Source organism: Mustela putorius, unplaced genomic scaffold (assembly GCF_011764305.1).
Source record: "Mustela putorius furo isolate JIRA1106 unplaced genomic scaffold, ASM1176430v1.1 tig00000460_pilon_pilon_pilon, whole genome shotgun sequence".
Lineage (NCBI taxonomy): Eukaryota > Metazoa > Chordata > Mammalia > Carnivora > Mustelidae > Mustela > Mustela putorius.
In genome coordinates this window covers 22,502,401-22,517,830 of record NW_025421389.1, presented here as the reverse complement: position 1 = coordinate 22,517,830, position 15,430 = coordinate 22,502,401, and the positions used below count along the sequence as shown (strand labels likewise).

Below are 15,430 nucleotides of genomic sequence, written 5' to 3'. Positions count from 1 at the left end.
AAGAACCAAAATAAATACAGAGAAAGTTCAGTCCAGAGGTGTTGTATGTGAAGACCCCTGGGCTCTGTTCGCACTCTCTCCCATCCACCATTAGGGCCACCTTCTCATCTGTGCATGTCACACCAGATGAAACAACCAGTCACGCCCAAGTAGTCTAGAGAAATCTATACAGAAAGTCTGGCAGAGGTGCAGGGTGTGAAAGCTTGGTACACCAGGGACTCCTGAGGTGTGGTAAGGTGCCTAGGTTGGGTTCCTGCTCTCTCTCTTAACTTATTGAGAGCCCGCAAGAGTCACACCCCAGCCCAGCTCAAGGATCAGAGTTAGGAGAGCAAGAAGAGGTTTGAGGACTTTCATTTGCTAAGTATCTATTATGCATTTATCTCAAGGGAAATATGATTACCTCCCTTTTTTAGATAAAGAAACTGAGAATCAGAATGATTAAAAAGAGACTAGGACATTGTACTAGGCAATATAATATACCCCAAACCCAAGACGTCCACATGCTAATCTCAGAATCTGCCCATATATTACTTTACATGGCAAAAGCAACTTTACACATTTGATTAAGTTAAAGACCTTAAGATGGGGAGGTCATTCTGTATTATTTGGGTCATCACAAGAATCTTTAAAAGTAGAATTGGCAAGCAGAAGAGGTCATAGTGATGAGAAGGATTCAATTTTCCTTTGCTGCTGTTGAAAGTGGAAGAAGGGGCCACAAGCCAAGGAACATGGGTGGCCTCTAGAAGCTTAAATATGCAAAGCAACAGGTCTTATCCAGATGCTACAGAAAGGATGCAGCCCTGAGGAGCCTTTGATCTTATTTAGCACAATGAGACTTGTGTCAGATTTCTGACCTACAGAATGGTAAGATAATAAATTTGTGTTATGTGGGCTGCTAAATTGGTTGTAATTTGTTATAGCAGCTACAGAAAACTTATACAGTCACATGGTTTATAGGGGAGTCACAATTCAAACCCAAGTTGGTATGGGTATATTTTGAAAATTGAGTTAACAAGAATTGCTGATGAGGTATGTGGTGTGAGAAGAAGAGAGGAATTGAGAAAGACTTCAGGGTTTTTCTTGGGAGCTGCTATTTGCTGAAGTGGGAAGACTGTGAGATGAGTAGGTTTGGGGGAGAAAATTAGAAGTTGATGTTTGGACACATCCCATTAGCAATGCCTATTAGTTATCCAAGTCGAGATGTTGAGTAAGCAATTGGATATGGAAATCTAGAGCTCAAAGGAGAGGTTCAGCCTAAGAGTAAAAATAAATGTTGGAGTCACTGTCACGAAGAAGGTTTTTAATCCAGGAAATTGAATGAAACCACCTAGATTGATAGAGAAGAGAAGACCAAGGACTGAGCCCTAGGGTTTGGAGAGACGAGGAAGAAAGAGCAAGAAGATAAGAAGAGGCATCCAGAGTTCCAGAAGCGATTCACCTAAGCCTTAAACCCCTCTTGGCAGCTAGCACAATGTTCACAACATTTTGGAAGCTGAATAGCTAAGAGAGACAAGACAAGTGATGACCGAGTTAGTGGACACAGGAATGTTGAATCCCTAACTAGCAATAGGAAAAGCTGAGAATCAACCCAATGTACACTGCAAAAAGCCACAAAAGCCTCAGGTACCAAAAGCACCAGATATCTCTGGAGCTAGGGCAGGGTGGGAAGGATCTAAAATAAGAAAAATTAGATAAAAGCTGTCTTGAGAAGCACCTAGCCTGATCAGGGAAATACAAATCAAAACCACAATGAGATATCACCTCACACCAGTCAGAATGGCTAAAATCAACAAGTCAGGAAATGACAGATGCTGGCGAGGATGCAGAGAAAGGGGAACCCTCCTACACTGTTGGTGGGAATGTAAGCTGGTGCAGCCACTCTGGAAAACAGCATGGAGATGTGGTATATATACACAATGGAATACTATGCAGCCATCAAAAGAAATGAAATCTTGCCATTTGCGACAACATGGATGGAACTAGAGCGTATCATGCTTAGCGAAATAAGTCAAGCAGAGAAAGACAACTATCATATGATCTCCCTGATATGAGGAAGTGGTGATACAACATGGGGGCTTAAGTGGGTAGGAGAAGAATCAATGAAACAAGATGGGATTGGGAGGGAGACAAACCATAAGTGACTCTTAATCTCACAAAACAAACTGAGGGTTGCTGGGGGGAGGGGGGTTGGGAGAAGGGGCTGGGATTATGGACATTGGGGAGGGTATGTGCTTTGGTGAGTGCTGTGAAGTGTGTAAACCTGGTGATTCACAGACCTGTACCCCTGGGGATAAAAATATATGTTTATAAAAAATTAAAAATTTTAAAAAAAAAAAAGAAGAAGCACCTAGCCTGAGGCCATGAGCACATTCCCTTAAACTTCTCTGAGACTTGTTTCCTCATCTACAAATCTATAAAATGGGGATGGTTGCCTATTTCACTCTGCTGTTTTAAAAAGGAATTAAATCAAATGGAAAGAACTGTCCACACCCATTGACATCACTTCCTCTTCTACCATTCTCTCTAGAACTCACTTCAACCAGGTTTTTGTCCCCATAGCACCAAGAGACATCTCTCACCCAGGTCACCAATGACTTCTCCAAGTCCAAAGGCTAGTTCTCTGTCTTCATCTTATTCATCAGACACTTTGACAGAAGTAACCACTCACTCTTCTCTGAAACCCCTTCTTTGCTTGCTTTAGGGATGCCACTGTCTCCTGGTTGTCCTTCCTAGGTTACTCCTTCTCACTCTCCTTTCCTGATTTTTCCCTCCCTCATCCATGCTGCGGGAAACTGCCCTTCCTCCACCTGGCGAGGGCAAAGGACTGGAGGTTTACTCTCTAGAAAGGGTGAAACAGAGGTCTCTGAACTAGATGTCAACCAGCACAATTGAGAGGGTGAGTACCAGATCATAAACAATGGAAATCATAATTGTATAAAACTAAATATGGGATCCCAAGATCATCCACTTGGTTCTAGAAAGTTGGCAACCAGAACCTTATCCTTCAGGCAGGAATTTTGTAGGGACTATATGAAGAATATGATCAGCTGAAGAGAGAGACCTAAGACACTGGCATTGTTCAAAACATATCCTATGGAAGTTGACGAGTGTCACCCTCAAGCTCAAAGTTTGCAATCACCACTTTCATCTGCTACTTGACTCATTAGCTGACAGTCAAGGTTTTTCAGATATTTGAGGGGGGAGCCAAATCAAACAAGAAAAGGTAACTATGAGGAAACAAACTATACAGAGAAAGAAAACTTTTAAAAGAAAAATATCATTAGTATCCTGAGGATAAAAGAAGATACCGTATCCACAAAATAAGAATAGGATAATATAAGAAAAGAATGTTGTACGAACAAAAATGAAATTTTGACATTTTTAATAACAAAAATGAAAAACTCAATAGAAAGGGTAGAAGGTAAATTTAAGGAAATATCCCAGAAAGTAGAACAAAATGAATAGAAAATTGGAGAGAAAAAAAATAAGAAAATTAGAACACCAGTTTAGGAGATTCACATCAAATTACAAGAGATTAAGGAAAAAAAGGAAATCTTCAATAAAATAGCTAATGGAACTTTCCCAAAACCAAAGAGCGTGAATTTCCAGATTGAAAGGGTATACCAATATGCCAAAGCACAACTGATGAAAATAAATTCATGCTAAGACACATCATTGTGAAATGTCAGAACACTAAAACAAAAGATAAAATTCAAAGAGAAAAATAAAGGGGGGAGAGGTCATAATCAATGTATCAGAAATTGGAATGGTCCTAGACTACTCAATAGCAATCCCAAATTCAAGAAGGCAAGGGAGCATTGTGTTTAACATTCTGAAAGGAAACAATTTACAAATTAGAATTCTATATCAGTCAGGATGGGCTTGATTATGCTTTAGTAACAAACAACTCCAAAATCTTGGATGTTAGCTGTGCATCTCAGCTCAGCAGGTACCTCAGTTGTTAGATTCTACACCCATTTCCATTGGAGAAAAGAAGAGAAAAAAAGAGAAAAGAAAATCAGTGAGCAGCTCTTCAAAAAATTCTATCACAAAGTGATAGACATCACTTCTGCTCACATTTTTTTCATCATAGTTACAAGAACTTTCCCAACTTCAAAGAGTTAAAGAAGTCCAAACTTACCCTGTACCCAGAAAGACCCAGATATATATAATCACCAATCCATCCTTTAGTCACTAAAAGTGTGTCTTGGTCTCCTCACCACACAATATATGCATCCTCTCCTCAAAGGCAACAACCCAAAAGTTCCATCTAGTCATAGCAATAAACACAGAGTTTCATATCCCTGGATGATATATCATTGTGTGTCCATTAGATCCAGATGTGGCTCTCCTCTTAATCTGGAGACATATATAGTAAAAATGTGTTTTATGCCCCATGCACTCAATCTACAGTGGTGGAACAGAGATAGGATAACTACAACAGCTGGTCCCTTTCAGAAAGAAAAAGAATGAAAATAGAAGACAAGACACTAGTCCATAGCAATTCTGAAATCCTGCTGGGAAGACATTTTGAGAGTCCTATTCTCGAAAAGGGATGTTGCTAGATTAGGCTCTCATTATGTTCCCTAGGAATAGTATGGGAATTAAAAGCAATGGCTTTCAATAGTACAGATAAAATTAATTATATTTTAAAAACTCAATCCAGAAAAAGATAGAAAAGTAGGAATAACAGATATTAAAAACAAAACAAATAGGATAGAGATAGATTTAAAACCAAGCCTGCTGATAATTATATTAAATGCTAATAGTCTATACACCCAAATTAAAAGACAGATCATTAAACTAAATTAAAAAGCAACACCCAACACTTAAAGCATAAAAGCACAGCTAAATTAAAAGAAAACAGATGGAAATAGGTATACCATGTAAACGTTATTCAAAAGAAAGCTGAAGACGGCTCTATTAATACCAAAATAGTTTCCAGAACAAGGGATATTATCAGAATAAAGAGAGACATTTCATAATGATACAGAGCTGAATTACCCAGAGAACTAACAATCCTAAATATGTGTGCACCGATTAACAGAACCTCAAAATAGATGAAACAGAAACTAATAGATCAATGTAATTCACCATATTAAGAAACTAAAAAAAAAGCAATGTATGATCATCGTAACAAAATTTAACATCTATTTGTAATTTTTATAAACCCTCCATGCATTAGAAATACAAGAAAACTTCCTTAATCCAAAGAAGGGCACCTTAAACCCATGCACCTAACATCATACTTAGTGGTAAAAGACTGAATGATTTCCTCTTATAATCAGGAACACAGTAAGGATGTCAACTCTCAGCACTTCTACTCAACATTACACAGGCAGTCCTAGCCAGAGCAGTAAGACAACAAAAAGGAATAAAGGCACTCAGATTTGAAATAAATGATAAAACTGTCTTTACCAACAAGATGATCTCTGTAGAAAAATTCAAAAGAATCTACTAGAACTAACAAATGAGGTTAACAAAGACATGATAGAAGGCCAATGTATTTTTTGAATAATTGTATTTCTACATATTAGCAACAAACAACTGGAAAATGAAAGTGAAAAATAGTATAAAAAATGATCCTCAGAGGGGCGTCTGGGTGGCTCAGTGGGTTAAAGTCTCTCCCTTCAGCTCAAGTCATGATCTCAGGGTCCTGGGATGGAGCCCCGCATAGGGCTCTCTGCTCAACAGGGAGCCTGCTTCCCTTCCTCTCTCTGCCTGCCTCTCTGCCTACTTGTGATCTCTCTCTTTCTGTCAAATAAATAAATAAAATACTTTTTTAAAAAAACAATCCTCAGGGATAAATTTAACAAAATATGTATAAGACCTAGAGCTCGCTTCGGCAGCACATATACTAAACTTGGAATGATACAGAGAAGATTAGCAAGGCCCCTGCACAAGGATAACACACAAATTCATGAAGCTTCCATATTTAAAAAAAAATTATGTGTATAAGACTTAACACGCTGAAAACTGTAACATTGCTGAGAGAATTCATGTGAGCCCAAATAAATAGAAAGATGCAAGGATCAGAATATTCAATACTGCTAAGATGTTAATTATCCCTGAAATGATCTCTAGATTCTCAGTGCATACCTAATCAAAAGGCCAGTAGGATCTTTTAAGAAACCACTTATCTAATTCTAAAGGAAATGCAGAAAATCTGGAATGGAGGGGAGGGGAAAGTTGGGGGTACTTACACTACTTGATTTCAAGACCTACTACAAAGTTACGGTAATCGATCGTTGTCAGTGTGGTATTGGGGTAAGGAAAGATACCTAGATCAGTGGAACAGAAGAGTCAGAGATACACCCAACATACGGGCAACTGATTCTGACAAAGGTACCGCGGCAATTCAGTGGGAAAACGTAAGTTTTTTCAATGAATTATGCTGGACAGTTGGAGACTAAGGTGGGAAGATGGGGGGAAAGGGCAAGAGGGAGGAAGGAGGGAAAAAATGCAAGAGCAAACAAAGGAAGGAAGGACGGACCTCAACGTATATCTTACGCCATATAAAGAAGTGAATCTGGGACACCTGGGCGGCTCAGTGGGTCAAGCCTCTGCCTTTGGCTCAGGTCATGATCTCAGGGTGCTGGGATCGAGCCCGGCGTCTGGATCCCTGCTCAGCGGGGAGTCTGCTTGTCCCTCTCCCTCTGCTCCTTCCCCTGCTCATGCGCGCGCTCTCTCTCTCTCTCTCTCAAATAAATAAAATCTTCAAGAAAAAAAAAGTTAATTTGAAATGAATCATAAACCCAAATATAGAACTAAATCTGTAATATTCTAGAAGAACACAGAGGAAAAAATCATTACTACTTTGGGTTAGGGGAATAGTTTGAGACACAAAATCTATATGGTAGAGCTCAAGGCCAACTTTAAGATTTGACCAACACATGTTTTAAGCAAATTAAAGTAAGGGTATCTTTATACAGCTGAGTCCAACTACATTCCGTCCCTCCGTGCTCCTCCTGGAACACCTTCCCTCTTCTCCAATCCAAATCCTTGGTATAACCAACTCTTACTTGTTGTCCTGCCTCAGCTCACTGCCACTCACTAGTTCCAGGAAGAATTTCCTGACACTTAAACTGGATCAAGGGCTTCTCCTTTGACTACCTGAACTTGACACTAAGCCCGCTCTATCATAACAGCCTGTAACACCCTCTAGATTGGAAACCTCGTGAGAAACTGGGATGATGTCTGAGTTGCTCGTTCTAATTCCCAGGGCCTGGCAGAAGGTGGGTGGTCAGTGTATTTTACTGGGTGAGCAAATGGGATTACAGCTTTTTTGTTGTTTTTTCAAAAAATATTTTGAAGACTTTATTTATTTATCCGACAGACAGAGATCACAAGCAGGCAGAAAGGCAGGCAAAGAGAGAGGGAAGAAGCAGGCTCCCTGCTGAACAGAGAGCCCGATGTGGGGCTCGATCCCTGGGAACCTGGGAACCTGGGATCATGACCTGAGCCAAAGGTAGAGGCTTTAACTCACTGAGCCACCCAGGCACTTCTCAATTTTTTTTTTGTTGCACTTGATCTTAGCCAAAAAACCAAGAAGTGATTCCATTTTCTTTTTAAAGCTGAATAATATTCCATGTGTGTATATGTCACATTTCAGAAACCCATTCATCTGCTGAAGGACATATGAGTTGCTTCTATGTTTTAACTATTGTAAGCAATGCTGCTATGAACACAGGTACACAAAACATCCCTTCCAAAGACCATAATTTCAAGTCATTTCTATAGTTTGTTACTAGACAAGTTTCTCTGAATGTGTAGAGTACCCAAAACCTTGAGGAGGAGGCAGGAAAAGAAGTCTCTTCCAGACCCTGCTTTCAATTCTTCTGAGTGTATATCCAGAGGTGGAATTGCAGATCATATGGTAAACCTATTTTTTATTTTTTGAGACACTGCTATACTCTTCTGCAGTCAATGGCTATATAGTTTCACATTCCCACCAGCAGTGCACAAGAGTCCCAATTTCTCTGCATCCTTGTCAATATGTTGTTTTCTTTTTCTTTTTGTTTCTCTTTTTTATTTTTTATAGTAATCATCCTAATGGGTGTGGGGTGGTGTCTCATTGTAGTATTGATACGAATTGCCTTTGATGGTTAGTGCAACTGAGCATCTTTTCAAGGGCTTATTAGTTATTTATGTATCTTCCCTGAAGAAATGTCCATTCTAGTCCTTTACCTAATTTTGAAGCAGGTTCTTCATTGTTGTTGAGGTTTAGGAATTTTCTAGAAAATCTAGATAGTAATCCTTTATCAGATATATGATTGGCAAAATTTTTCTCCCATTCTGTGGGCTGCCTTTTTACTCTGTTGATGGTGTCTTCTGGTGCACAAATTTCTAATTTTCATTACTTCCAATTTTCTATTTTTTCTTTTGTCTCCTGTCACATTCAAGACATTATTGCCAAATCCAGAGTCATGAAAATTTCTCCTATATTTCCTTCGACCAGTTTTATTGTTTTAGGTCTTACACTTGGGTCTGATACATTTTGAGTCAGTCTTGGTAGGCTTTGTCCTCCTAGGACTTTTTTCCATTTCATCTAGGCTATCCATGTTGGTACGCAACTGTTGATAGCACTCTCTGGTAATTCCCACTTTCATTTCTAATTTTAAGAATTTGAATCTCTTTTTTCTCAGTCCACCTAGCTAAAAGTTTGCCAGTTATGTTGACTTTTTCAAAGAATCAACTTTTGGATTCATTGATTTTTTTTTCTATTGTTTTTCTCTTCTCTTTCATTTATTTCTGCTCTGATCTTTATTATTTCCTTCCTTCTGCACTGTGGATTTAGTTTGTTCTTTTGCTAGCTCCTTAAGTTGTAAAGTTAGGTTGCTGATTTGAGATATTTCTTTTTTTTTTTAATGTAAGCATTTATAGCTATAAATTTCCCCCTTAGCATTCTTTTTGCTGTATCCTACAAGTTTGGGTGCGTTGCTTTTTTATGCATTCATCTCTAAGTATTTTCTAGTTTCCCTTGTGATTTATTCTTTGATTCACTGGATGTTTAAAACTTTATTTAATTTCCACAATTTCATAAAATTTCCAGTTTTTCACCTGTTATTGATTCTAACTTCATCTCATTGTGGTCAGAGAAGATACTCTGTATAATATCTGTCTTTTAAAATCTTTTTAGGCTTAATTTGTGGTCTAACATATCACATATCCTGGAAAATGTCCCATGTGCACTTGAGAAGAATGTATATACTGTCATCGGGTAGAATACACTGTATTTGTCGGTTAAAGATAGGGGTTCATTTTGTTAAGCCCTCTATTTCCTTAGTTACCTTCTGTCTGATTCTTCTTCTTCTTCTTCTTTTTTAAGATTTTTATTTATTTATTTGACAGACAGAGATTACAAGTAGGCAGAGAGGCAGGCAGAGAGAGAGAGGAGGAAGCAGGTTCCCCGCCGAGCAGAGAGCCCAACACGGAGCTCGATTCCAGGACCCTGAGATCATGACCTGAGCTGAAGGCAGACGCTTTAACCTACTGAACCACCCAGACGCCCCCTGTCTGGCTGTTGTATCTGTTATTGTGAGTAGGGTATTAAGTCTCCAATTCTTCTTGTGTAACTGTCTGTTTCACACTTCAGTTCTGTCGGTTTTCTTCATATATGTCGATGGTCTGTCATTAGGTGAGTAAATGTTTATAATTGTATTTTCTTCCTGTTTTAAAATTTTTGTTAATATACAATGTCCTTGTCTCTTGTACTCTCCTTAGATTTAAAGTCCATTTTGTCTGAAAATAGTATAGCTACTCCTGCTCTCTTTTGGTTATTATTTGCATAGAACATCATTTTCCATCCTTTCATTTTTAAGCTATCTGTGTCTTCAGATGTAAAATGAGTCTCTTATAGACAGAAAGCATATGATTGGATCATGTGTTTTTATCCATTCTGCAAAAGTCTCTGTCTTTAGGTTGGAAAGTTTAATCAACTCATAGTTAAAGTGATTATTAATATGGAAAGACTTTCTTCTGTTGCTTTGTTACTTGTTTTCTATATGCTTTATAGCTTTTTTTTTTTTTTTTTTTTTTTTTTTTGGTCCTTCATTCCCTGCACTACTGTCTTCTTTTGTGTTTGGTTGATTTTTTGTAATGAAATCTTTAAGTTCCTTTCCTATTTCCTTTTGTGTATATTCTATAGCTATTTTCTTTTTTTTTTAAGATTTTATTTATTTATTTGTAAGAGAGAGAGAGAGTGAGAGCGAGCACAGGCAGACAGAGTGGAAGGCAGAGTCAGAGAGAGAAGCAGGCTCCCTGCGGAGCAAGGAGCCCAATGTGGGACTCGATCCCAGGACGCTGGGATCATGACCTGAGCCGAAGGCAGCTGCTTAACCAACTGAGCCACCCAGGCGTCCCTATAGCTATTTTCTTTGTGGGTATTCTAGGGATTACATGTAACATCCTAAAGTTATAACACTCTAATTTGAATTTATATGAGCATAACTTCAACAAAACAAAAACTCTCTCCTTTGCATCATCTTCATATCTTGTGTGCCCCAAAATACGAACTCATGATTCTTTAAAATACATTAGTCTCTTAAGTCAGGGAGAAAACAAAAGGTTCACTTACAAGCCATTGTTACAATAATACTAGCTTTTATAACTGCCAATATATGTATATCTATTGAGATTTTCATTTCTTTTTATGGCTTTCAGTTACTGTCTACTGTCCTCTCATTTCACCTTGCAAGACTCCCTTCAGCATTTCTTGTATTGCAGAAATTTGGAAGTCATGCAGTCCCTCAATTTTTGTTAATCTATAATGTCTTAATTTCTCCCTTAATTTTGAAGGATAGTTTTATCAGATACAGGATTCTTGGTTAACAGGTGTTTTTCCTTTAGCACTTTGAACATATCAGCCCTCTGCCTCTGGCCTCCAAAATTTCTGGTGAGAAATCTGCTGATAATTTTATTAAGGATCTGTTGTATGTAGAAATTTGCTTCTTTCTTGTTGCTTTTCAGATTCTTTGTTTTTTGGAAGTTTGCTTATAATGTATCTCCGTGGGGGTCTCTCTGAGTTCATCTTATTTGGAATTCATTGATCTTCTTGGATATTTATATTCATGCCTTTCATCAAATTTGGAAAGTTTTCATCCATCATTTCTTTAAATATTTTCTGTGCCCCTTTCTCTCTCTCCTCTCCCGGGATTCCCACAATACATATGGTGGTGGTCTCCTTGTCCATGTCCCACAGATCTCTTGTTCTACTCTTCTTCAATCTTTTTTTCTTTCTGTTCTTCAGACTCGATCATATCCATTGTACTGTCTTGAAGTTCACTGATTCTCTCTTCTGCCTGTTCATTTGCCTTTCATTCCCTCTGGTGAATTTTTTCATTTTAATTATTATAATTTTCAGCTGCAAAACCATATCATTTGGTTTCCTTTTAGGTTTTTTATCTCTTTATTGATACTTTCGTTTTGTTTATACATCATTTTCTTCACTTGCCCCACATTTCCTTTAGCTCTTTGAGCATCTTTAAGACAATTACTTGAAAGTAGTTGTTTAATATATCTACCATCAGTCTTTTTTAGGGAAACTATTTATTTTTCCTTTAAGTTGGCCATACTCTCCTACTTCTTTGTATGCCTTGTGATTTCTTGTTGAATACTGAATATTTGAAACAAATAATGTAGTAAGTCTGGAAATCAAATTCTTGTCCTTCACCAAGTTCACCAGACTTTTGTTATTTTTTGTTTGTTTGTTTGTTCTTGTTTTTGTTTATTGTTGTAGTCTGTCCCTGTGCTGAGGATCAGCCTCAGATGCAAACTTAATGTCTTCTTTGGTCTTTTTTGTGAGTTTCCTTGGTGATGTATGTTCATTTTCTAATTTTCCTTTACATGAAGTTGTCCTCAAGTATCATAATTTTTAATCTCTGTCTCTCAAAAAGGGAAAAAGAAAAAAATCAAGAATGGAAGGGAAGTATCCTGGCTCTTTAAGTGTCCTAGAAGTCAGTTTAGCCATAGTGGGCAGGGCTTGTAACAAGTAAAGTTGTAACAACCATAATTGCTGCTTCTTGGTCTACACCTCTGTGATCAGAAGCTGCAGAACAGAGATCCCTAATATTTGGACAACAGGGTCCAAAGCCCAGCCCAGCTCCTGCAAGCTGTGTGCAAGCTGCTGCAGCATATGCACACCTGCCTTCCACGGGGCTGAAGACTGGCGGACAGAACAGGGAGCCACTACTGTGTCAAGAGCTGAAACAGACCAAAATTAACCACAGTTTACTTCCCAAGTCTTCTCCTGGAAGTTTCCAGACTTCAGTAGACTCTAGAATTCTGAAGTAGTAACATCACACAGATTCTGCCAGTGCAATGTATTTCTAAGTAGGGACACAGATTCCTGTGCTTCATACTCTGCCATCTTCACAGATTCCTCTCCACATCCACTATTTTTTATTACCATCAGGACCACCCTGAGAGGCAAGCAGGGCAGGATTATTATTTTCCTTTGCAAATGATGAACCAAGGCCCAGAGAGGTTAGGTGATTTGCCCAAGGTGACATTGCTGGCAAAAACTATCCTGACTCCTCCTCAGGTGCTTTTTTTCCTTGGCACAATGCACTGCTCCTCCACTGTGGCACTCCAAGCTGCCCTCCTACCTTATATCTCTCACTCTTTTGCCTTTCAATCCCCTTGTCTCACTCACTCTGGTTTCCTACTCCTCACCCAGTGTAGTGGGTGAGAACAGACACAGTGGGTTTGAATCAAACCCACTGGGTGTGTGATCTTGGGCAAAGTACTCAGTGAACCTCAGGTTCCTCAACCTTTAGGTGGGGATCCCTCAGAGTCATTCTAAGGACTCAGCACAGTACCTGGCACCTATCAGCTGGTTATCTGCTCTTACTATTTCTCTAATACATGGGATCTTTGTGTCTCTCTACCTCACTCCCTTCCTTTTCCTCCCACACTGGTCTAACTCCCAGACAAGCTGCAGTCCCGTTCCAGAAGCTGGGCCTGATCTGAGAGGTGCAGACAGAGCTATGGCTGAGACTCCCATCTGTATTTTGCCCTGAATCAGGAAGGGAACTTTTTCTTGGAAGGGAATCACAATAAACCCAAAGACCCATGCATATGAATATCCTCCTCACCTGTCCCAGGCAAGGCTTTGGGAGAAAGGCCTGGGATATTGTGTGTGGTGTGACGGGGAGGGGGGAGGAGAGGCTGGGGCTGGGAGGTGGGGAGGACCCTAGAAAGGCCTCAGGTGAGGTACAAAGATGGTTCCAGTCCTGGATGAGAAGAAAACAGATGGGATGGGCATGGGCAGCACCTAGGCACCAAAGGGCACCACCTTTAGGGAGCAGTAGAGGGCAAAAGCCAGCCCCCCACCCCCGCCATTGCCCAACAGTCACTCACCCCAGAGTTGGCACTTACAGAAGGATCTGCTGCGCTATGCTGATACCAGAGTGGAAGGCACAGGGGCTCCCACTTCTGCCTGGCTCTAGGCCTTCTATAAGCAGGCAGCTTTGGGGCCTCAGGAGAGGCTGCATTAATGGGAAGGCATCAGGGTCTCGGTATCCTGGGGAGTAGGAGAAACCAAGACTATCTCAGCAGACCTAGGTTTGGGTGAGTGCATAGCCACTTACTGGTCATATGACCTGGATATCATACAACTGCTCCCTCTAAGCCTCAGTTTCCTCTTATGTAAGACAGAACAATATATACCGCACTGGGTTGCCATGGAAATTAAATTTGCAGATAATGGGTAAAAAGGCACTTGGCAAACTATAAGGTGCTCTCTGATGTTGGGTGTTCTTATCAGCACAGCCTGGGCAACCGAGCTCTTACAGCGACCTTTGGATAGCTAATCCAAGCCTACCTCCCTGTCCCCATTGTCACAGAGGACCCATTATCAATGGTGTCACCAGGAAGACAGACAAACTCCAACACAGTCTGGCAACATGGTCCAGCTGAGCCCCTAATCAACTTTCTATATGATATTATGTTACTCCACCTGTGGGCCTCAGTTGTGGAGGTTTTTTTTTTTTGTTTGTTTTTTGTTTTTTATACCAAGAGGGTTGGGCCAAAGTATTGAATTTTCAGGAGTTTTGTGAACCCGGTCACTTCATGTTGGTAGCTGGAAATCAGCCATGGTGGGAGTGTTTACACCACAGAAATCAGCAAACACTACAGATCAGGGTACCACTGTTTGGGCAGACATTCCAGAATCTCCTCCTTCCAGGGGCTGGCCAGGAATGGAGCAGCTGACCCAAACAGATCACCTGGCATGCTTAGCATCTGGCTGCTTCCCAAGGATTCACCCCTCATAAATATGGATGCACACCTGGCCAACAGCAGGCTTACACCCTCCCACACACACATACACCCCCCCTCTGCCTGGTGAATCCCTGGTCACAGACGGGAGGGAGGCAGGGAGGCAACTGGTGTGCTTGTCATTTACAGGAACAAGGCCCTGGACTTGCCTGGCCTGAATATTACATGAGGCCCAGTAGTCCTGCTCTTCCCCCTCTGCCCAACCCATGTGAATGCAGAATGGAAGCTGGCCAAGCCTCCAGCATCCCACCTGCTTTGCAACTGAAAGGTACCATGATATAGACCCCTTTTCCCCTCTCTTCTCTCCTCCCGCCAAGACCCCCACACTGTGCGAGAGCTCTGCTCAGGGAGTGTCACTCACATAGACTGCACTGTGCCTGGTGCCCCTTGGAGCTGGGCCACACACATTTTGTCCCCTTCCCTTCTGCCACACCCACATACCCCAGGACCAGGAGGGCAGGCCAGTCCCCAGGGAAGGGTGCATAAGGTAGGGGTATGTGTAGAGGGCTGCTCAGGGATGGGAGCTGAGCCTGGTCTCTGCCCCTCAAATCTGTCTTCTTCCAATGTTTTTGGTTTGCTGCTCTTGCTGCTATTTTGTGACTTAAGAAATCACACTCTCTCACTCCCAGTGATTGACTTGGCATCACCTAAAAATGCGGTGTAAAATCCCAGCCCCCAGCACCTCAGAAGATGACATTATTTGGAGATAAGGTCTTTACAAAAGTACTCAAGCTAAAGTGAGATCATCAGGGCAGGCCCTAATTCAAGGTGCCTGGTGTCCTTATAAAACGGGGAAATTTGAACACAGACAGGTATTGCAGGAAGATGATGTGAAGGCACAGGGAGAAGACGGCCATCTATAGGCCAAGGAGAGAAGTCTGGAACAGAGCCTTCTCTCACAGGGAGTCCTGCCGACACCTGGGGCTCGGACTACCAGCCTCCAGAACCACGAGAAATACATTTCTGTCATTTAAGCCCCTCCAGTCTACAGCACTTGGCTATGACGGCCCTCTCTCTGGAAGAGAAGAAACAGAAAATGCTGTGGAGCCCCATGCTGGGCACAGGGCTTACTTAAAAAAGATGGAAGGAAGGAAGGAGAGAAGGGAGGGAGGGAGGAATCTGTTTATGGGTATCTGGGTTTCACTCTTTTCGA

General features: G+C 40.7%; 1 non-coding gene and 1 pseudogene across 1 annotated transcript; both read left to right on the top strand.

Annotated features, from left to right (window-relative positions):
- The first annotated feature begins 5,833 nt into the window (after positions 1 to 5,833).
- Positions 5,834 to 5,940, top strand: LOC123392207. The gene has a single exon (XR_006606914.1). It is a non-coding gene; the product is annotated as a U6 spliceosomal RNA (small nuclear RNA).
- Positions 5,941 to 7,711: 1,771 nt separating this feature from the next.
- LOC123392196 lies at positions 7,712 to 7,858 on the top strand (annotated as a pseudogene).
- Positions 7,859 to 15,430: the final 7,572 nt, after the last annotated feature.